Here is a 22,463-nt window from a genome sequence, read left to right as displayed (position 1 = left end):
CCATGGAAAGAGAAGAGCATGAGACAGATACTTAGTGATCAGAGTCAGGCTCAGCTCAGTAATCATCCAGGAAATTTAGAGTGATAAAGCAGGTCCAAGCTGAAGCCAGTGGGTCAGGATCAGGGCCAGGGTTGAGGGGGTATGAGACATAGCTGCAGTGCAGGGGCAATCTAACATAGGTGGGGGTGAACAGGGAGACCCTCAGCATCAAAGCAGCTCTTGAGGGAAAGAGGGGCAGGCCTGGGCTGAGACTGCTGCTTCTTTTCTTTGCAGCAGTTCTTAGCAGTGAACAAGTTGACCTTGAACACAGCCAACTGCTCTTTGAAGTCCTAGAATGGGGATGGTACACTCAGGGTCTTGGCTATCTTTTGGCAGGCCTCTGTGTTGATGCATGGTCAACCCATGCTGCTGTCTCAGCCCTGGAGGCAGAGCAGCAACTGCAGTGGGATACTGCCTTTGCATGTGTATTTTTTCAAAGCCCTTTTCTCTAAGCCTCTCTTCTGCCACATGTGTGTGAGAAGCTTCCTTGCATTCTGGTCTATGGTCTTCATCTTCTGTTCCTGTTTCGGCAACGGCGCCTCTGCCATCAATGCCCTGGAAAGTCCTGAAGTCATCGTCTTCCCTGGGCCCTTCTCTGCATTGGCACTGCCTAGAAGGAAAGGGAAAGAGATGCTGTTACTGTGACAAACACATGCAAAGTAAGTTCTAATTACTGCCTTGCAAAGTCAAATATTTGTTGCAAGCAGAGGACTAATTGTGGGGGGAGGGAGCGGAAGTTGAGGCTCTTGGAGTGTAAGTGGAACAGATGCCCGGACGCCTTGGGGAAACGCAGCTTTCCTCTACAAATCAGAGCTTTAAATTACAAGGCTTTTACCAACGAGAACAGTTGTGGGAAGTCGTCTGCTCTCATTTGCGTAATGGCTTCTGTCACTGGTGATTAGACACAGGATGAAGGAAAAGAAATTTGACAATTAGGAATGAGCGATCATTAATCAGAATCTTTGTTAGAAGGAGGAAAGGGGGGGAGAATATCCCACAAACAATGGAGGCAGCCACTAGAGCCACAGTGAAGTCCATGAGATGCATAACTGTGAGTGCTACTGATGCTCTACAGAGCCCCCGCCGCCTAGGTACGGAGCAGCAGCAAGGGTCTTGGCTGGGTTAGAAAGCTTGTGGAGGAAGGCAGCTAGGCGAAATCCTTCCCGTGCTGTTCAGTGATTCTCAGCAATCTGCTTAGTAAGGGAGGGAGCGCATCTTTGAACCCTCTCATTGCCCCATCAACACCTTGTGCTTCCTTCTCAGTGCCTGGCTGCAAACTGCCAGCAAAAACCACGGAAACAACTTAAAATTTTTGTGGTCTCCTTTCCCCACACCTTGCATGCAGCCTTGCAGTTTCTGCTGCAGAGGAGAGCAGGCATGGGCCTTGACTGGCATGCAGAAAGATTAGGATGAGCAATGTGAAAGCAGTTCCAGGCTCTTTTCCCAATAATGTCATTTTCTACAAGAACAAGGGGGAACCTGATGGCCTGCATGACAGGTAAAGAAAAGAAGGCAGTTGTTACTTCTCTGTCTGTCATTTGCTGGTTTAGCGCATCATCCAGCCATGCACAATCCAGTGTACGCATTTGTTTGCATTTTGTGGGTTTTGATCAAATTGTCAGTACACATGAGATGTTACCTGTTTTTTCTACAGCTGTCATTCAAAGTTTTGTCAGGTTAAATATTTTGGTATAATTTACATGAAGAGGCACTGTCTCTGATTAGATCAACAGCTATAACTTGGAGGGGGGAATGTCAGACCACTTGTGGGATGTATAATGCTGGTGGGTTCATCTCAAAACTTAAGCTTACTGGATTCATTGATTTCAGTGACAATTCCTGTCTTTGCAAGGCTGGGTCATTCACTTGAGGCAGAGGTCTCCGTCAGGGTGATTATTCTTTCTGTGACTGGAAATCAAAGTGGATATCTCCAAAATGGAGAGCTGAAGCCATGTTGCCTTGTTCCCAGCTGGCTCTGAGCTCAGACAAATGATAGCAGCTTGTATTTTCAGCCTCTTCCCATGGCTAGTGTTGTTTACCACAGGAACTCAAAATGAAAGAGAAAACAGTGGATCTTGGGACAGGATCTTACAGGGCTTTCATCCAGTGCTTATCATGAGAGAATTCAGGAGAATCATTGGTCACATTGCTCAGGGTGGGGAGATGTGTCAGGTAGTGACTTTTATCCCCTCTTAAACACGTTGGGGGAGGGCTGCTGCTCATTCACAGCAACATTTTAACACGTGTTTACATTTGGAGGAATGCACCTCATGCTTTCTGTTGATGGTAAGGCAGCTTGTGTGTTGTGGGGTTGCTGTCAGAATTCACTTCATAAACTTGCAGTAAACCCTGAGGAATTCCAGACTTTGACATGGCAGGGTATTGCCCTTCCTGTAGGAAATGTTACTGTGCTGGATGGCAGGAGCCACAGGTGCAACTTTCATCTCAGAGTTTCAGTTGTGTTTTTTTCCTGAATAGTCAGGATTTGCCACCAGGTGCCTTTACAGGGAGGACCTTTGGATGTGACCTGAAACCCCTTGGGAAGCCAGGAAGGGAGGACAGTGTATGCTATTCTGTGCGTAGGTAATCTGTGTTATGAGATCTGCTGCGTGCCCTGGTGCTCCTTGAGCTGCTTAAGCACTGCTGGCCTCATGCAGTGAGCTGTGTGAGGGCTCTGGCTGAGCTGAAAGCAGCTAAAAGGGTGAGGTCAAATCATTTGCTTCTATAAAGGGACAGTACCTGTGCCCACAGAGCGGGCACATAGGATTATAACGGCATCCAAGGGGGTAGTTTCTTTGGGAGAGCCTAATACCACTGGCGATGGACTGATTCTGCTCCAAGTTCCTCTGCCAGGACCTTTGACAGTCTCAGAAGCTGCTCCTATCCAGCTGTGTTTCACTGGGGTAGAATGCTTCTGGCAGCAAAGAATTAATGGTGCTGGTGGGTATTTATGTCAAATGCCAGCCACTACAGGCTGTGGAGCTGGAGGGTGTGGGGTGGTAGGGCCTTGCTTGGCATTTGAGGTAATAAGCTTTTGGTCTGTTCGATCACGTGAACTGCAGAGACTGGTAGAGCTGGGGAGTCGCAGAGCCATGTTACTTGGGCTGTCAAGTCTGACAATGCTCTGGCAGGGCAGACCTTAGTGCTCTTTGAGCCTGTGATTGGGGGTGGTGCAAACCTGGGGTGTGAGCAGAGATGGGAATCTCCAAGTGGAGTTTGGGGCTCTGATGGACCCATTCATCTACCACCGGTTCACTCCAAGCACAGCCTGAGGCCCCTTGCTTCCACCTCCTCCCCAGAGCAGAGGCAATCCTGTGTCTCCTGCTTTTGCTGTTTGTTTATAGCTCTCCCCATCCCATCTGTCTTTCTCTCCTCCTTCCTCCCCGTCCTTTTCCCTCCCTCTCCCTCCTCCCCCTCATTCCCTGTAAGCGATTAATCATTCTGACAGGCTCGGCGATGGCCTTTATTTCCTTGAGGCGGCCAAGAAATGTCTGTGAGCACCTTCTCTGACACCCCTCCTGTTCTCTCGCCAATCAGATCAGTCACTTTGCTTGGAGTGACACCACCAGAAATGCAAGGAAGGAAGCAGGGGGGGAAACTCCAGCAGAGCCAGCTGGGAAATGGGCAGTGGGGCAGCATCCAGTTGGGGTGCCATGTGGGCCCCCATTAGCTGTGATGAATATGTAATTTCACTATAGCTTGAATGTGTCGTACTTCGCTCCCTCCCTCTCCCCAGGCTCCCCTTCAAATCTTGGTTTCAGTGCAAAGGCAGTTGTGGAAGAAATCAGGCTGCTCAGAAAAATACCAGCCTCCAACAGAGTGGCTGGAGGGAAGAGCTGTCGGAGAAGAAAGAAGAGCAGGCTGGGATCATCAAGAGAAAAAGAATGGGGATGATTTTGCAGATGGATGTGGAAGCCTTCCTGGGAAACTCCCCTTTGCCTTATGCAGGAAGGAAGTTGCTTCTGAGTCTCTGTCATGATTCACCTGGACTAGTCATGCTGTCATAAGGATGCTTTCCATTCACCTGCAGCCAGGGGAGCTCTTGGGCCACAGTATGTGCTATTGCAAATGCTCTGCCAACTAACTAGAATGAAAATGAGGTGGATCAGGGTGCATGATTATTCGCCAAAGGATTTTTTTATCTGCTCTAATCAAGCTTTACAGCACTCTCTGTCTCCTCAGCATGGAACCAAGGAATGCTGTAATTCTAGAGTTATTCTTTTTCCTTTTAGCATGAAAGCAAATATCCTCCACAGAGGGAAGGAGAGGCCCAGGAATAACCATTCTGCCGAGGGCCTCTGGGGATGTCTAGGGACCCTTTGTGCAGAGCAACGGATTGCAACTAACATTTACAGAAATGGAGGAGGTAGGGAAGGAGAGGAAAGTTGAAGATGATGTACTAGAATGTGGAATGTGGTGTGAGGATCTTGCATAAGGTGGTCAGGTATCGTAAGGCAGGAGGCTTATGCATATAGTGACCCAAAGGATCCTCTCTAATCTTGTGTTCCTAGTAAATAAGCCCTGAGTTGAGCCTCCAAGACATTGAATAGGCTCATCCTGGATGAAAGGCCCTAGAGTAAGACTGCCCCAACTCTTCAAGTAGGCCAAAGAGCAGGGCAGATGGAATGAGGTGTCTGTGCTTTGAAGTCGCCACCTCTTGAGATGGGGCAAGGCAGAAACACAAGGCCAAACCCCCTAGCTCAATGCAGCTATGCCTCTGGGAGGAGTAGCCAAGCAGTTGATAGCTCCCAATTGACTCTGGAAGCTCACACCCTCTTATGAAACATCACTGCTTGCTATTCACATGAGCTTGGGTTCTTGCCATATGTGAAAGGCACGAGAGTCAGTTTTAGCAGCAGGCTGGATGGCTTCAGTGAAAATGCTAAGGAAAAACCACCACCTCGCTCCTGTACCTCCCTGTTGTTTGTTTTCTCCTTGTGAAAATGTTTTCCTTCAGGTACAAACCTAAAAGCTGATACAGCCTAAGTCCAAAGGGAGGGCAACGAACTCATCTGGAATAAGTGTCTTTGCCCCTTGTGGACTGACTGCATCAGATCTCTGGAAGGTAGGAAGACTCAAACTAAAGAGGAGTTAACAGGCACTTCCCAGCAGATGAAAAGGCAGTGTATGCTCCCTCTGATAGACATGCTGCCCCATGTCTTGGGAGTGACCTCTGCCAAGGTCACTGCGGAGTTTCTCTAAACTAGCGTTTCTCTCAAGGAAATATTGATTTTGTGCTGGTGGCGCTAAGCAGTGTTGTTGAATGAGAGGCTGTAAATGCTTGGCAGAACACTGGTGGCCCTTCTTGGCAGCTAGGCATACTGATCTGGCTTGCTTTCTGCATGCTTGTGCTCATGTGTCCAGGGTGAGGAACACTGGCTTTGGGCTTCCAGACTAGTGACCACTAATGGCTTCAGTGCTTCTTCTCCAGTGTGGGGTAGTTATGTTCGCTCCCCTGTGTTTGGTCAAGGACAGGAGATGTTCATTAGCAGCAGAAAGTGGCCTGTCACCAGTCAGTTTATATCCAGTAATAGGTAGTAACATTTATTTCTTGAATATAACATAAGAAGGGAACATGGCAGAGGTCTTAAACAGTTTCTCTTAGGCCTGGGAGTTTTCAGAGAGAATGTATGGGATCTGGAGAAATTAAGTCCAACCAATGCAGTTAATGCTGGCTATCCTAGAAAGCCTGTTTCAAATCATCAACAGCCCTAGTGAGATCTAGGTCTTTAAGGGTTCCTGCCTGTAAGCGTGCACTCAAGGCTTTGAATCACATAGCACTGCAGTGCCAAAATTCGTGCCTTTGCCCTCCTAAGCCATGAGCAGCAAGCAGAACACAATGCTGTCTGTCTTTTCTTCTCTTTTTATGAGGCCAAACCGTGGAAAGAGGAACCTGAGAGTGTGCAGCAGTATTCTTGCTATTGCTTGCATCTGTTGAATTCACCTTTCCTTGCCCAGAGAAGTTGTTGTGTCTCCATCCTTAGAAATACTAACTTGGCTGGCCAAGGCTGTGAGCAATCTGATCTAATTGTACCTGCTTTAAGCAGAACTAGATGATCTCCTGAGGCCTCTTCCAACCTAGATTGTTCTGTGATCCTATGGGTTTGTCCAAGAGATCTCATCACCTGATGTGCTGTATTTCATCACACCCCATAGATAACCCAGAACATAAGGGAAATATCAGACTATTCTATTTTTTGATATAGAAGCCTTTGTGGCAGGATTTGTAAGCTTTCTTTGGTCTCCAGGGTTATGAAGAGCTTCCTCACTGAACTTGCACCATGTCTGTCAGCAGAGCTGGTCGGTAAAGCAGGCTCAGATAGATGCTAATGGATTGAGAGTTTTTGATCATCACATGGAAGATGCTTGTCAATTCCCCACAATGAGTGTCCATACCATGCAGTGGAGACTGTGGGATATAGCAGGGCAAGGGCAGGGCTGTTTGACTGCAGAACCAAAGTAGTGTTGCCGCATCAGCATTGTATTGAGGCTTGGCTCACTTACTGCAGAGGTCTTACCACTGCAGCTGAGCCTGCATCCTCTGCTCAGTGCTGTGCTGAGCTTGCATGGGGATGTCAGTGTTGCTGTGTAGATGCATCCATCCTCTCCTGGAAGGCTGTGGCGTGGTTCCATGAGCACCGTTGTGGCCCTGAGCCAGCTGGAGTTAAGGGGACCTGTGTTCTCAGGCAGGGGCTGACCTTCTGGCCAGGGTGCCATGTGCTATGATAAGGTGACAAGTTGCAAATGGGCAGGTGTTGCAATCAGGAGCTCTGATGCCCACTGTGGACAAGCTGGACTATGCCCAGTTAGTTGAAGGCTGAACAAGAACTCACTCCTGCTTTCAGGAGTGCAGGATCTCATTCCAGAACTGGTCTGTGCTGCATGCTGGGCTGTTGCTGTCCCTATGGACTTCTACAGCTTCAGGTTTAGGTGCTAAGCACCCTTTTGTAGTGGCCTGGGTCATCCCCTGTCTCCTGGAAAATTTGCAATATCCTTGGTTATTGGCAAGCATCTCCACATTGTGCAGCTGTTCCAGACTTATGAGCAGCACCTGGTGCTTAATGGGAAAGCTGGGGCATAAAGCTAACTTTGTGTGTTCCTTTAGGTGACAGAGGTGCTTGCGCCCTTGAGGACTTCAGGATTAGAGGTTGGTTCGGTTGGATTTAGGAATCTCACATTTTGAGGTGACCAGCAGAGGCCAGTGGAGACATTTGTGTCTGGGCTCTGTCTGTCTGGGCTGCTCTGAACGTTATGGATGTGTTGCTGCTGTCTTTGCGGAGTGGATGAAAGTGTTTGTGGTAAAATGTAATCAAGTGGAAAATTGCAGTGCATATAAACACATATGGCACTCAATGACTGGGCATTAGGCACAGTGACTGCAGGCAAAAAAAAAATTATCTATAAACGTTTCGCAGCAAGTTTCGAAATCTTAAAGAACAATAAGATATTAGCAATTTAATGGGGTGATTCAGTGAGGCAGCGATCCTTGGTTTGGGAGAACGAGGATGCATGCAGCTGCAGTGATGGAAGCGGCTGGGATTACTCAGCCAAGCTCAACAAGCCCTGTCTCCCAGCACAAGACAGCTGCCAAAGGTCTCCCTCGCATGGCAAGGTGGCTGTGCTTGGAGAGGAGAGAGCCAGGAGGTGGCCCGTCAACCTTACCAGTGCCACCTTCCAGCCTCCTCCAAGAGCCTGCTGTTTACAGCAGCATTTGGAAGAGGTTGCATGTGGTCAATGAGGCAGAACTGATGGGCTAGGTGGATCAGGCCTGGCTCAGGTTGGGAGCCGTGGAAGCACTGCAGGTTAACGGCTGGCTTGGCCTCCCAGAAATGGAGAACTGGGTCCTGTTCACCTCCTGTGCCTCCAGGCTCTATCTGCTTACACTGCCCAGAATAGCACCTTCCCAGCTACTGCAGAGCCCACAGCAGTCCAAATCCTTCCTGGGGGCAACTGTTTTGCGCCGTGCCAAGGAGCTCTGTCATCTACTGGAACTGCACTTGGATCTTTCACATCTAATACCATGGGACTTCACTGCCTGAACTGGTTGTCCATCTCCAAACCCGTCGCATTGATCCCGCTGCTTACAGGGGACAAAGGTGTGTTAGGCCAGTGTATGAAAGTGATTTTTGCTGAGTGATGCAAGTACCAGAAAGGTGTTTTTCTTCTCTTGCCTTATGATGACTTCCCTTTTTCTGACATGAAGAAGGTTACCTTTGAGTGGGAGAAGAAATGCACCTTGCCAGTGTCACTGGTGTGCCTTTTCCAAGGGACACAGGAAAGCAGCTTCAATACTAGGAGGAATATAGCTTTGGTGGCTTTACTGACTGCCCTGAGGTCCTGGATCTGGTGGCCAAACTTGCTGAGCAGTTGGTAAGGGAACAGCTTCTGAAGAAGGAGGGAAGAGGGCACGAAATGGGAAAACCCAAGGGTATTGGCAGCTTGGTCCAGCAAAGCCTGGCTGATTCCAATCATGTCTGGGGAGAAGTCTTCCCAAACTAACCAGTGACAGTAAGAACTGCCCAAATGAAATAAAAATAAACAAAATCAGTGTTTCTGGGCTGTAAGTGACTGCTTTCCAGCAATGTAAGGAACATAGTGGGGCCCTAAGCTAATGTGAGTAGAGTAGTATGTTCTCTTCATCTCCCTGCATAGGACCTTTCATTTTCATGCTAGTTCATATACAACCATGAGAACATGCCTTTTCTTGGATCTGATCCTGGAAACTGAGACCCAAGTGCCTGGATCATTAGCAAAGTGTAACTTCAGTGAGATTACAGGCAGGCCTGTATAGATGTCTTTGGCTTCATCTGGCAAACTGCCTAAGGCTGGGCTTCGGTCAGACAACATACCTGCCACACTTGTGTATTCAACTCTGGATAGAACTGATGAGAATAATGGCTTTTAATGAATTGCTATTAAATAATGTTTATTTTCATTACAAGTTTTTATCCATTTAAGAAATTTCTGCTTTTAATCTTCTTAAATGTGCTATATTAGAAAAAAAATTTATTTCTTGCCTTGTGTCACCTGCTGGTTTAGGCACTTACAGTGTTTACATCTATAAGCATTCTTGCTCTTGATGATACATAAGTACCATAGGGAAGTCATTATCCTACTGGCAAATCAAGTTGATGAGGCACGCCTACCTCTATTGAGTACAGATATATTTACCTACAGAATTCCCCTGCCTTTATAAACTTTACATGAAGCCAGCCCTCAAAGGACTGCCCAGAAAACCTACAAAATATTCTGCTGTTGTCAAATTCAAATGTGAAGTTCTTCTCAAACCTTGCCCCTTCTAAAGGGTTCTGCATTTGCTTGAACTAGCTCCCTGCCTGTTCCAATCTCTGCTTTGCTACTTGTGGACTGTAATTTGCTGCCAGCTTCATCTTTTCTCTGGGTATTTCCATGATGCTGCAGCACTAAACCCAGGGGGTTTGAGCCTCCTTTCCTCACATAAAAAAGGGTTAGTAATCCCTGCCCTTTGCCAGCTTGATCTCACCAGTCTGCACATAGGTCTGGAGTCAGAGGTGTACTAAACCATCCATGTATGATGCCCAGAGCAACACAGTCTTTACCTACCTACCTCAGAGAGCTGAGGGCTGCCAGCTGAGAGGATCATGTCTGCTGGGATTTGGATGGAGATGTAATGCCCAGTTTCCACAGGGAAGTGCAGGACTATAGAACAGTAAGGCTTTCTCTTTCTGGGTACATTGATATCATCAGTCCCAGCTAATATATGTCCTCTTTGTCCATCGCATAAGTCCTCTTGTGAGCCTTGCATGCATGGTGCTACATGAAAATTCATCCTCGGGACCTATGGACCACTCAAGGCTCTCCACTGTGATCTATGTTTGCTTGAAGTTCCCTGGATTTCAAATATGTCGGAGGTAACTTCATCCATCTTGCCTTAGAGCTGGAGTCAGATCACTGGTAGGCAGGAAGCCTCTGGGTAAAGGGAGCAGAGTCGCGGTCCGGGGTTTAGGGGATTCAAGTGCAAATGGCAGTAAATGTGTGATGGCTGAATTTTCCTGGAGCTGTTCATTATGGTGTATTTGCCTGAGGCATGCATTGGTCTAGCTACAGGGCTGATGTGTCTGGCATCATAGGGGGCTTCTACATGAGCTGTCAGTCATGGCATAGCCCTTCAGCATGAGTGAACAAACAACAGTCTGAAGCAGGGCCCTACACTCGTGAGTCTATGTATACCAGTTTCTTCAGGGAGTTGCTGGGACTATGTGGGCTTAATTGGGAGAGCCTTTGCTGAGCTCACAAGGGTGAGGTATTTCTGAGAAGGGGAGACTTTATGGTTCCCTGTGGACAACTGGTATCTGCCCCTGAGCCTGAAGTGCAAATAGGTCCTACCTGCATTGGCAGCTGCTTCTGTGCCCAGGGGTTACAGTACAGTTACTGTCACCCTGGTGAAGGTCCTCCAGAGGATGACATGTGGGTCTTCCTTCTGGCTTATGACCAGAGGAGGGGAGAAAGTCTGTGAGCAATTGTGTGAGAGACTTTGTAGATAGCTGGTGAACCAGAAGACTGCTCTCTTTGAGTAGGTATTGTCACCTCCACTGCTCCTGTGGCTCAAGTGCTCTTCTGAGACAGGCAACTGGTGGTGCTCTTTATGCAGGCCGAGAACAGCAAAACATTCCTCTTGCTTGTTATAGCAGGTGGTTTGATGCTCAGATAGGCAAACTAGAAATGGTAGAGTTGATAGAGTGCATGTGCTGGCTGTTCCTGTGACAGATTATGAAGCCACCTGAGTCGCTGTCCCATTGTCCCCACCCACATGGAGGCTATGGTACTGGAGGCAGGTCTGTCTGTCACACCTGAAAGAGCTGTAGAGCTCAAGCACAGCCAGGGAGAGATTTTAAGTCAAGAAGCAGCTGTTCAGTCACTTGGTGTAAGCTTGTGGGTAACTGAGGGAATTCTCCTGGTTTCTTTTGTCTAAATCCCTCCTTCCCAAAAGGCCTCCTGTCAGGGTTTGAAGGCACTGGGACAGAAAATCTACCACTGCTCTGAGGAATTTGCTCCAGAGGTGAAAGACCCCCATCACTTCATATAAAACCCATCACTGGATCTCACTTTTGACTGGAATTTGTTTGGGTTTACTGTAGGTTCTTCTCTTTCTCTGTCAGCATCAGGAACCTGCGTGGAAAATGGGCGCACTCCCCCAGCCCCCAATACTCAAGTTGCCTTTGACCTCTGGGTGCCACTCTACCTGCTGTGCTGATTTTTTGATTTATTTGGCCTGCAGATGCCCTTGCTGAACAGCAGCCAGACCTTGCTACTCAGCTTGGCCTGGCATGCGGGAGGATTTGCCATCAGGCTGGCTGCTGCCTTTATCCCTGCCTGCAGCCTCTGGTGCTGCGATGATGACCTGCCTTTCCCAAAGTGGGTCTCCAGCTCTGCAAGCATCACTGTGCTCCTCAGGAGCAGTTGTGATGAGCTGTGTGCCCTGGTGCAGCTGGCCAAGGTATTGCCGTCACCTCTGGCAGTTGCTGTACAGCTGTCAGACCCTCTTGCTCCTTCCTGAGCAGGGCAGAGCTGCTGCTAGCACCTGCTGATGCTGATATTGCCTCCTGCATCCAAGAGGCTGGACTGTTGTTGCTGGTTTATTAGATATTGCGCTGGTAAGTCACTATCAAATACTTGCACCCTGGCCAAAACCAGACCATCACTGCCCAGCAGTTTCCAGGCACTGGGACAAACATATCTACCTGATGCTGGATGTGTCTGCAAGTGCCCACATACACTAGGACAGAAAAAGAGCAGGCCTGGGTGGGCAAATTCCCATGGTACGGCCCTGTATAAGGGTTGCAATGAAAGGTGACGGATATGGTGGGATATGAAAGCCCCAGGATCTGACAGCTCAGGACGTGGCCTTACTCTTCAAGTGCTTAAAGGCAGCCAAATAATCGGAGAGTGAGTGAGCGAGCAAATGGGGAGCCATCCTGTGGGTCCAAAAGAGGGTGCTCAGACCCAAAGGAGCTGAGTTTTGAAGTGTCTGGGCTGTGATCAGGTTTGGGGACACCAGTGTTGATGAAGGTGGAGGTGTCTGAGGTGAGCAGAGGGGGAGAGCAATGAAAAAACTTTCCTACGAGGAAGGCACAGACAGACAAAAGCACCACCCTCCCTTGTAAGAAAGAGATGGCAAGAGAAGGGGTCGGGACCTGCAGCTATCGGGGTGTGTGGCAGTGACTTAGGGGCGGTGTTCGTGTTGGCAGAGCCGCGGGTGACCCGCCGGGGGAAGGAAGGGGCTGGCAGTCCCCGTCCCGGGGCTGCCGTGCGCTGCTGCGGTCTGGCCACAGCGTGGAGCCCGCGGTCCGTGCGGAGCTCCGCGGGGCTGCCCACGGGGGACGGGGCTGCCCACGGGCGGCGGGGGCTGCTGGGACCCCTAGAGGGGGAATGCTCTCCGCCTGCAGAGGTGCCCAAGCTACCGCAGGGGTTTCAAGCTGAGCTATCAGGAGGGTCAAAAACCTAATTCTGAACCGAGGTCTCATAGAAGCAGCTTTCCCGTGAGAATCCTCTCTCCTGGCACGGAGTCCTGATGTGTCTGTCAGAGGCACCAGGCATGAACCTGAATACAGCTTCAGCCTCAGCTTTGTAACACAGATGCTAGGCCTGGATTGGGCTTGCCTCTTCTAGACCCTACATACAGGTGCTGGGGATGTACATGAGAACAGGTACCTACACCTGAATATTGGCATTGCAGGATAGGTGCTGACTGCCATGCTAGGTGCTGTACAATCACAAGCGTACAATGCAAGTCATATTTTCACTGTGCCACATATGTTGTCCCATACCAACACAATCCTGCTGAGGTCTGTGTGTACTCTAGTCACACTGCTGGAAGAAGATTGTGTGTGTGTGAGAGCTAACGTTGGCTAATCGCATTTCCCCTAGTGTCGTGTCGTGTTCCCCCCCCCGTAAAACAAAAGACAAGTTCTCCCCTGTTTAATCTGCTTCTCTAGCAGGTAAATTAAGTCCAGGTCTGTTTTCTATGGCTTGCATTGCTTTGTTACTTTGCACCACTGGCTGTTTTTCTATCTTTCCCAGCACTAGAAATAAAACTGGGGTGTACTTCAAGCTTGGAAAAAGCTTTCAGGATGTAACTGCACTCAGCTGTCCATTGAACAGCCCCAGCAGCCTGTGGACACATTGGGCTCAGCTGTGATATCTGCCTGTTGGGAGGAAAGAAGGCAGGATAGATGACCTGTGATGCCCCTTCCAAAGTGGAGGTGATACTCTAGCCCCTGTGAGCACTCTCTCTAGTGCAGGGGGTTCTTGTTCTTCACCCTCTTTTCCACCACCAGCAGAGCTGGGCCTGAAACCTGCCCGATGTCTTCCCTGGTCCAGACCCAAACCGGCGAGCTGTCTGCCTTTTCCCCCTTGCCCTTCCTCCTGGCAGGAGAAGGCACGACTTGCGCCTCGGCTCTCCACAAGGAAGGGTGCGGGCGAGGGTGCTGCGGGGGCTGGTGCGGGGTGGGGGGGGGCTGCAATGTGTGCGCTGGACCCACGAGGGCAGCAAAACACTGCGGGAGAAGCGGGCTCGCCGCCGAGGTGGCCCCGGGCTGGTGACAAAAGGGACACCGACTCGGGGCTCTTCACAGGCTGGGGGCGGTTCCAGGGCTGCTGCCTGAGAGGCTCAGAAGATGCTGCCGGAGAAGTCAGGCACACTGCCTCCCTCGGGAAGGACCCGTCTCCGTCCCGGCTTGGGAGCAGGGCTCACCCCGGGCTTGTCCAGGGTCTATTTTGCACGTCTGAGACTTAGCGGGGGTAGGAATTGGGCTGTGCCCCAGACCCTGTTCCCAAGGGGATGGAGCTGCCAAACTAGCATCACACTGGCGTGCCCTTGCCCTGGCACCTGTTGAAGCACTTCTGGGTCTGCCTTATGCTTGGCCATCAGCCCCCTCGCAGAGCAGGTCTGTCCAGGGAAACACATTGGAAGGGGGTCTGTTTTGGTGGTTTTCTCTGCATCTGCATGCCAGGGCTCTGAGCATGGCTCTCACAACCCTCACCAAGCATCGCCTGTGTTTCTCATGGCTCAGAGAAGCTTGAATGCCCTTTTCAGTGCACAAGATGGAGAGCATTGTGCCTCTGGCCAGGCGGTGCGCTTGGTGGCCTAGCTTGTGCCTTTCTCCTCTCCCAGCAGAGGCAAAGCCCCTCGGGGAGAAATGAGAGGGAGTCAAGGATCTGTTGAAGCCCCTGGTGGAGCCACACAGCTCTCATTCCCCAGAGCTCCTGAGGCTTGGGGATGCCAGAGGCTAAGGTGAACTCTGACCCAGACTGCAAATACAAAGCCCCAAATAAAGCAAGGCAGTGCTGTGGAGAGCCCGTCCCCTTTTCCCTGCTAGTTATGTATCTACCACCACATCCAGGCCATGGGCTTGGGCCCAGCGGGTGCTCCCCAGCACCCACTGAGGCGAGCAGCGGAGGGCAGGGAGGGCTGCTTGGCCTTTCTTCATGGGGCAGATGTGGAGGGAAGGTGCCACAGCACAGTGTGCAGAGGCGGCGGCCTTTGCTTCCACAAAGCAGGGTATGGCGGCTGCAGCAAGCAACTCATGAGACCCAGACAGCACAGCCAGCTACCTCCATGCCAGACCTCTGTTCACCAGCACCGTGCTCCCAGCCCGTCTCTGCAGCCCCCTCCCTTCCCTTCCTTTCCAATCCTCTTGTACTGTTTTCTTGGCAAGGGTGCTGGCTTTCAGCCCCTGCACCTCATGTGCCCTATTGATAGCTGGTAATTTATGTAAATCTCCTAATATATGGATTCTGGGATCAGGACGGAGGGTTTGTGTGTGAGATGAGATTAATATGTTTGCAGATTCTCTCTGCAAAGAGAGGGAGAGAGGCAGGCAGGGCCAGGAAGTTCACCCTAGGTCTCTATTAGCACCTCTGCGTGCACCAGCTGTGCCTGGTCTCTGCCTCCCCGTGGCTGGCGGTGCGGGTGACTCTCACTGCTTTGGCCACTCTGGTCACCCACAGCCAGCCTTGCTGGCCAGCAAGGCCACAAAGCACCCAGTAGCAGTTTCCATCTCTCTCTGCTCCCCTGAAGTTTCAGCATCTCCGGAAGGTGGCCGGGCTGAGCTGTGACGAAAGCTGCTGCCACTGCAGGATCGTGTGGTCCCCTGGAAGTGTTGGAAAACTGCGGCTCAGCTTTATTCTCCCCGTGACAGTTCAGGACAGCAGAGGCTGCTTGTAGCCACTGGCCTCTTGGTGCAACTGGGGCTCAGGCTCTCCTGGTCAAGGTCAAAATTAGGGATGGGGTGGTTTAAGGAGCAGAGTACGGGCTGGGGGGACCTGTGTGCCAGTGGGGTGGCAGGGCACAGGGCCTGAGCAGGGGGAAGACAGTGAGCCCAGCACCTGGCTTGGTGTCCACTCATTGGGCTGACATGATGGGTCGAGGCTGAAGGATGGGCAGGGGGATGCCACGTGCTCCTGTCCTGTCCCTCCTGGGGACTGCAGTCCCTGGGGTGAGAGGTGCTACATTTACACCCAGTACTGTCCTGGGACTGCATGCCTTTTCCATGCACATGTCCCAGCCTGGCACCTGCGCTTGCCTGCCTGGGCTCGGCATGGTGCCATGCTGGTGGGTTGGATGGGGAGGCAGAGCCCGCTGAAGCATGCTGGGGGCTGAGTGGAGCTGGGGGGCAGGCAGTGGGGAACAGACCCACCCTCTAATTCAGATGTTCCCAAGGAGTTCCCATTCTACACCTGACATTTAGAAACCAGGAATCCTGCTGATGGATAGGATTTGATGTGGTGGAGTGTATTTCATACTGTGTCATTTATCCTGGTGCTGCCTCATGTGAAATGTCAGCTGTCCAGGAGCTTTTCTGATCGCTCTTTGAAGTACTGGTTTCTGATAAACTCGGGAGAAGGACAATTCCGCACCCCCCCCCCCAGGGCAGGGACCAGGAGTGGCAACAACTTTTCTCCTCTCTGTGCAGAGTCCCTCGGTAGGACCTGCCAGCTCAACCCTGTGTACTGAGGGTCATGGTGGGGGTCCTGCTGCCCTCCCTTCCCCTGGTGCACCCCTGCTCCTTTTTGGGACCGTACAAACCGCTTTCTCCCACACCACCTCTCTCTGACAGCACCCCGTCTCATGGTCCCTCTCCCTGCCTGTGTCTGATTTGCTCCCAACACTCTTTTTAGCCTTTGGAGGAATATTTTAAACTCTCCTGGGGTTGCGGCTGTTGACAATGGAAATCTATTGTGTTTTATGTGCCTGGAAAATGAATTTCCATGTCAGAAGAGGAGAGCAATTACCACAAGCAAGAGAGATCAAATTGGGTCTTTAAAAAGAAAATAAAGTTCAGATCTTATCTGATTAATGAGATTTCTTCCAAACCTTAACAAATCTTAATTACAGTGACTCTGCTGGAAGGGATGAGGTAAAGCTAGGATTGGGGGCTATCTAAACAGAACCTCTCTCTTCTGAGCTAGAGTACATCCCTGCATGAAAGCAGCAGGGACGGCCGTTGAGTGTGGAAAGCTGCTCAGCTGGAAATCAGCAAGGCAGGATTCTCCATGGAGCCTGAGCAGCTCCTTCCCCAAAGGCTTGCGGTGCTGGGGGAGAGCCCTGCTGGCCCCAACCAGCAGCGAGCCTGCTGCCTCACTCTGTCCTGGATCCTGGCATTGTTTTTGCTCCCAAACCCTCCTTGCTGCTACAAAATTTTCACCTTTTTTTCTCCTGTAATAATTGTTCAGTTGTCAAAGGTTTTTATTCTCACTTTCCTGATTGTTTAAAAATAAGCCCTGTTTAAAATAAGCTGAGGGATGCAAAGATGTTCATTCAGTTTAAGCTCACAAAACATTTTCTGATTATTTTATTGGATTGCCTGTGTAACATGGGCCGGAGATTGTCCCCCTGTTATCCCTCTATTGAACACAATAACTTTCTTCCTGAAAGAATACGAGTCTTGAGCTGAAAATGTTGAGAAAGGGAGACTCCAACACTTCCCGTAACAGGCTGCTCTAATGGTTAATCACTCTGATTTCCTCAGACAAAGTAAAACAAAATAAAAAAGGTCCAGTATTTTATTTTTAATTGGGACTTGTCTGGCTTCAGCATTTATCCATTGGCTCTTGTTACGGCTTTCTCTGGCAGATTAAAGAGTTTTTAGTACCTGGTATTTCTTCCCTAGGAAGAAATTTATATGCGGGAAGTAAGTCACCTCTTGATCTTTTTAATAAACTAAACAAATGGCTCCCTTCAAATCCTTGGTGAAGTATGTTTTCCCCCTGTTTTGGGTAATGTTTGGGGCTCTTCAATCCTGTCACCAGAAAACAAGCTGAGACGGAAAGAGGAGGAAACAGAAATAAGTCCAAACCCCTGGAAAATCAGACAGCCAAACCCTCCCTCCCCTTTGTCTGTATGAATACATTGTTTCCCTTCCCATTGTCTTTGGAACAAATTTGGGAAAATATCACTCATCTAAAAGATGTTTTCCCAATCTCTGTATAATTTCAGATTAATTATTAACAGCAATTAGCAGAGACGGAACTGGCTGTCAGCATCTGAGTGAGGGGTAAAAATGACAACAGATCTGTGTATTTAAGCACACGTAGATTTACAGTGTATTGGTGGGAATTACAGGACATGTTGTGGAGTGCCCGAGCATCCCCTCTCTGCGCTCCATCGCAGAGCCCGGCTGAGGCAGCGAGCAAATGGGCCCCGATGGGAGTTTGTTCTCCAGTCGGCTCTGGGAATGAGGCAGCCTGAGAAGCTGAAATCGTGCAAAAGAGCCAGTCACAGCAGGATCTGAAAAGGAGGAAAATAAAGCAGGTACCAATGATGCACATGCATCCTCTAAAAACTTTCTGCTGTTGGACTCCTAGGATCTGTACCTAGTGTTTCCAGCTTAAACTGCTAGACACAAATTTTGCTTGTGTCCCTGATTTATTCACCAAGATTTCACCCTCTCTTCTCAGTCCTGTAAAGTTTCAAAATGTGTGAATAATTTAAATTATTTTTGCCTCATTTCCACTGTCCAATATGATTCTCATCTGCCTGTCTTGTTTGCCTGATTTATGAAGGTTTGGGTTTTTTAGGCATTGCCTCAGTTTTTACTAAGGGAGAGAATTTTTTTAATCATGATAAATTTTGTTATTTTACTGACAGTTTTCTCCTCAAGGCTCTGATTTGGTGAAGCCTTTCTACAGTTGTTCCACTTTAGGCATGTGCTTAAATCACCTCAGAAGAAATTATCTTGGGCACAGAATTAAAATTAAATATTTTCCTAAAACGAGAGTCAAATCTTCAGCAAATATCCCAACTTGCCCTGCTCCTAGTTGTGATTACATTTGCAACCTTTAATTTCTTTCAGGACACCAGGAGAGGAACAACCACAAATACATTTAGAGAAAACTGTCATTTTCCTTCCAATTCTTTACACTTTGCAACAAAAGCTGCTTTTTGCATTTAAAAAAAGGACACCTCTTCCTTAGTATTAACAACTTTAACTGTTCAAAAATCAAAGAGCAAGCCCTCAAACCAGGAAGATTATAAAAATAACATAGTTGGGATTCTTGTACTGGCTTTCTGTTTTAGAGGGGGTGCATGTGTCACATTTTTGAGCCAAATAATTCTCTGCATTATCCAAGATTAGAAAGTTACTATTTAATTGAAGGCTGAATTCCTGATCCCAACACGTGCCCTTTTTCTTCCTGTGCCTCCTTTTTTCCCCGAACTCCGCATATTATTTTAGCTGCAATGATCTCATTTCTGCCTGTGATACTGCTCTCCCAAGGCAATGCCATTGGGTTAGGAGCAGGCAACTGGGCACTGAAGCTCACCAAGCCAGTGTGAATCTACAAGCAGAGCCTGGCTTGACTGTGCCGACTCTTCAAAAATCATGGGCTTGATCCCCATTCACCTTTCACAGTTGCAAAACTGGCTTAAAAATCACCATGTTAAAAAAAAAAAGGGAATTAGCAAGTGGCTTCTTTTCTGATGCCATTGTGTTGTGGAACAGCAGGCCAGCTTTTAAGCTTTTTGCTGCATCCACAACAAATAGTTATTTCTTAAGAAAAAGGATTAAAAAAGTCGGCTCAGAGCTTTGCATATAATCCTATGACTCCAGGACCCAAGGCTTTGAGTAATATCAAAATCGAAATAAATTCTCCCTGTGAGAATCATAAGAATCTGCCAAATTAGTTCACAGGGGTAAACAAACAGCCAAATATTAGTATTCCACACTAAGAGCTAAATCCTATAAGTGGGGCCAGGGTTGCACATGGATTATCCTTTTATAGTTCAGGCATGGATTTACCGAGGGGATTATAGGCCTTCCCCTCTCTACCCTCCCTTTCTCCCCTCCACCCCTGGCGTTGCCCAGTGCCGTACGCTCCTACCACACCGCACAGTTCCTCCCGCTGCCCAACACCCTTCCCCGGGCAGGGAGCTGAATCTGCCCCCTCGCTCCTCTGCTCCGAGCAGCCTGGGAGCAGGGCAAATGGTCACCCCCATGTTCAAGATGACAAAAGCAGGACCGGGAGTGATGCAGAGGTCGGTCGCTTCCAGGTCCTGAATGGGTGCAGCATCCCTGGGGGATGGGGGATTAGACCCCAGATGTCCCGACCTCCTTTCTTCCTGCCACTACTTTGCATTGCCCTGCCCGATGCAGTTTCCTGAACGGGGATAACGACAATTCAAGCTGACACCCCGCTTCAGTTTTACTTCCCTACTGGTCCGATATTGCAGTCCTGATGGCTTGTCACTCTTAATATCCTGCACAATTCCACTGAGTCTCTCGGAGCGTCAGAAGGCTTTGATTGCACCCAGGGTACTTTGCATGTTGCCGAGGTGCCACATACTTTTAGATCTGATGGACTTATTCCCTCCTTGACTCTCTTTTCCTACTGTATGCACATGTGTATATATATCTGCATGTGCATGCACAATCACTCACACACACATATTTTATTACCAAAGTAAACGTAGCCATTTTTAACCGGATTTTTGCTGCTCTTTTCAGGCAGAAACAATTCTGCAACATCACTTGCTTGCTCTGATCCTTTTTTTGTGTGTGTGTGTATTTTATAGATTATTACTATTACATAAAAGTGCCCAGTGCTTTACAAGACACAAAATACAGATAATCTCTGTCATGAAGCGTGCGCCATCTAAACAAAACAGACAATGTAGACAGGGCTCCCTGAGAACCACAGAGGAGTGAAGATTAGTCTTGTTTTGTTTTTATAAATATATTGCTAACAGTATTGGACAAGAAATAGACATGTTTTCTTCTTCCCCTTTCATCCTCCCATGTAATAATACTTCCCTCTCATTTGCACAATAGAGTTATGATGCAACATGAAATAAAGCCCAGTTTAGGCTGCTGGCCCTGATTCAACAGCCCTGAATTCCATGCTTGCTCCCAAGCACTCACATGCTTAAAATTTCTCTGGATTGGTGCCTTGGATCGTGCAGTCTATTGACAGCTGCCCTTTCGCTTACAAATGAAACCGTCCCTAAATCAATAAGGAAAAAACCCTTATTTTCATCACCTGTTTAATGCCATGGCTGTGGATTGCTGTAAGATTTGTGAACAAGCTGATGTCTACAGGGAAAGCAGTAAGAAAAAGAACACCTTCCCTACCAAAGGGAGCAGGTGTTCTGTGTTTACATACAAATCACCTTCTGGGGCTTTTGTTGGTTGGCACTAGAAATTTGCTGGGTGGATTGACAAACAGGGGCTATTGTCTGGTGTACTTCTGCCCAATGCAGAGCCCTATCACTTCAAACAGACACTCGCATCTTGACCACAGTTTTGAGCAAGGCACATCTTGGAAGGAATCTGCATTTGGGTAACGAGCATTTCTCAAATCACTTTTATGATTCCTTTTTTTTTTTTTTTAACAAAAGGTCTTCTTGCCTCCTTCCTCCATACTCATACTTACCTCCCGTCCTAATAGTGTTAAGGATTTGGGGGTTGCAAGGGCAATAGAATTCTGTGATACAGAAGAAACCATGTATGTGGCCCTGTACAAAGGCAGTGGAATAGGGGTTAAAGTCAGTGCCCAACCAAATCAAGTGCAGGTCCCCTGGAATGGAAGAATTTTCTGGCTGCACGGGGCTCACCTGGCACTCAGCTGACAGATTTAATGGCATTTTCTTGCTATGTGACCTACGTCCAAGTCACTGGATGAGTCCTATGGCTCAGATTCCTAGCTGGAAGACAGAGATGCCTTGTGAAGTTAGGGAAGTTTGTGTGCGCAGAAGAAAAGCAACTAGCAGTTGAGATGCTTTGCACATGTTTCTCATCTCAGCATACTTAATTGCTCACTGCCATCATCTTCCTGGATACAGTGTGTGGAGGGACCTCTCCCCTGCACATCAGTCACAGAGGTTTGGAGAAGAGGGCTGGCTGGGGAAGGTGCTAGGGGAGCCCCCACATGTATCCCTAGGTGGGAAGAGGACATTTCAGGAAGGTACACTGGAAAATGCAGAGATGAAGCCGGGATGGTCCCATTTGGTCTCCCCTTCTCATTTTCCCTGGAGGTGGTACAGCCTCAAAAGATGCAAGTGTGGCAACATGGGAGGTCTCAGCCAAAGCAGCATATGGGAAAGGCGAGCCTTCATTCATAGGTGGGCACCCATCAAATCACATATGCAGGCATCATCAAGACAGGTGTGTCTCAAACCCTCTTTCACATGATTTGTGATGCCCAACGAAAGCCTTAATGCCAGTGCCCCAGCCATGCCATGCAAAGCCACTGGCTTGCCCATGCCTTGTACAGCTGCTCATCTCATGGCAGGCCTGGGATGAACTATTTCTGCTGATGGTTTCACTGGTGGAGTGGGATAACGTGTGGGATTACCTGCCAGGTCAAGATTTGGGGTTTCTCTCACAACCCTTCCCCAGCATGACAAAAGGAGGCTCCTGGTACTGGCTGGCAGAGGCATGAATGTTGGCCATAACTGTGGCTCTGCAGCTGGCTTGCAGGGTGGCCTTGGACCCGTCATTTACTTCTCTCTGTGCCTTCTGTTCTTTCCCTTTTGTTGCCTGCTGTGTTGGTCGCCATTTTGGGGCAGGCAAGTCCTCTCCTTTGGCCATCCACAGTGCTTGGTTGCCACTGAAACAACTAGCGGCACATCTGCAGCACAAGATCCCCTCCCTCCTCCAACCAGAGCAGCAGAAGGTCACATTGCTGGCATGCCATGGCCATGATTCAAACCCTACTGGTGACCCATATTTGCTTCTGCACCCAAGTTGTGTGTCCTGCATCAGACCAGTCACTTTTGACAGGAGGTTTTGGCTACTGCCCGGGTGAATTAGATCTCAGATCCTGTTGGTCTGATGCTGAAATCGGGACCTTCTCCCTGGAGATTGTCTAAGCTGTCGCGGCTAGCCCGTCTGCCTGTCATCATTGCCCATGCACAGTTTCATTACCAGCACATTCTTCTTCTGAAACTG

This window comes from Accipiter gentilis, chromosome 9, assembly GCF_929443795.1.
Source record: "Accipiter gentilis chromosome 9, bAccGen1.1, whole genome shotgun sequence".
Lineage (NCBI taxonomy): Eukaryota > Metazoa > Chordata > Aves > Accipitriformes > Accipitridae > Astur > Astur gentilis.
The sequence above is the reverse complement of the archived record's forward strand: the minus strand, read 5'-3'. Positions refer to the sequence as shown.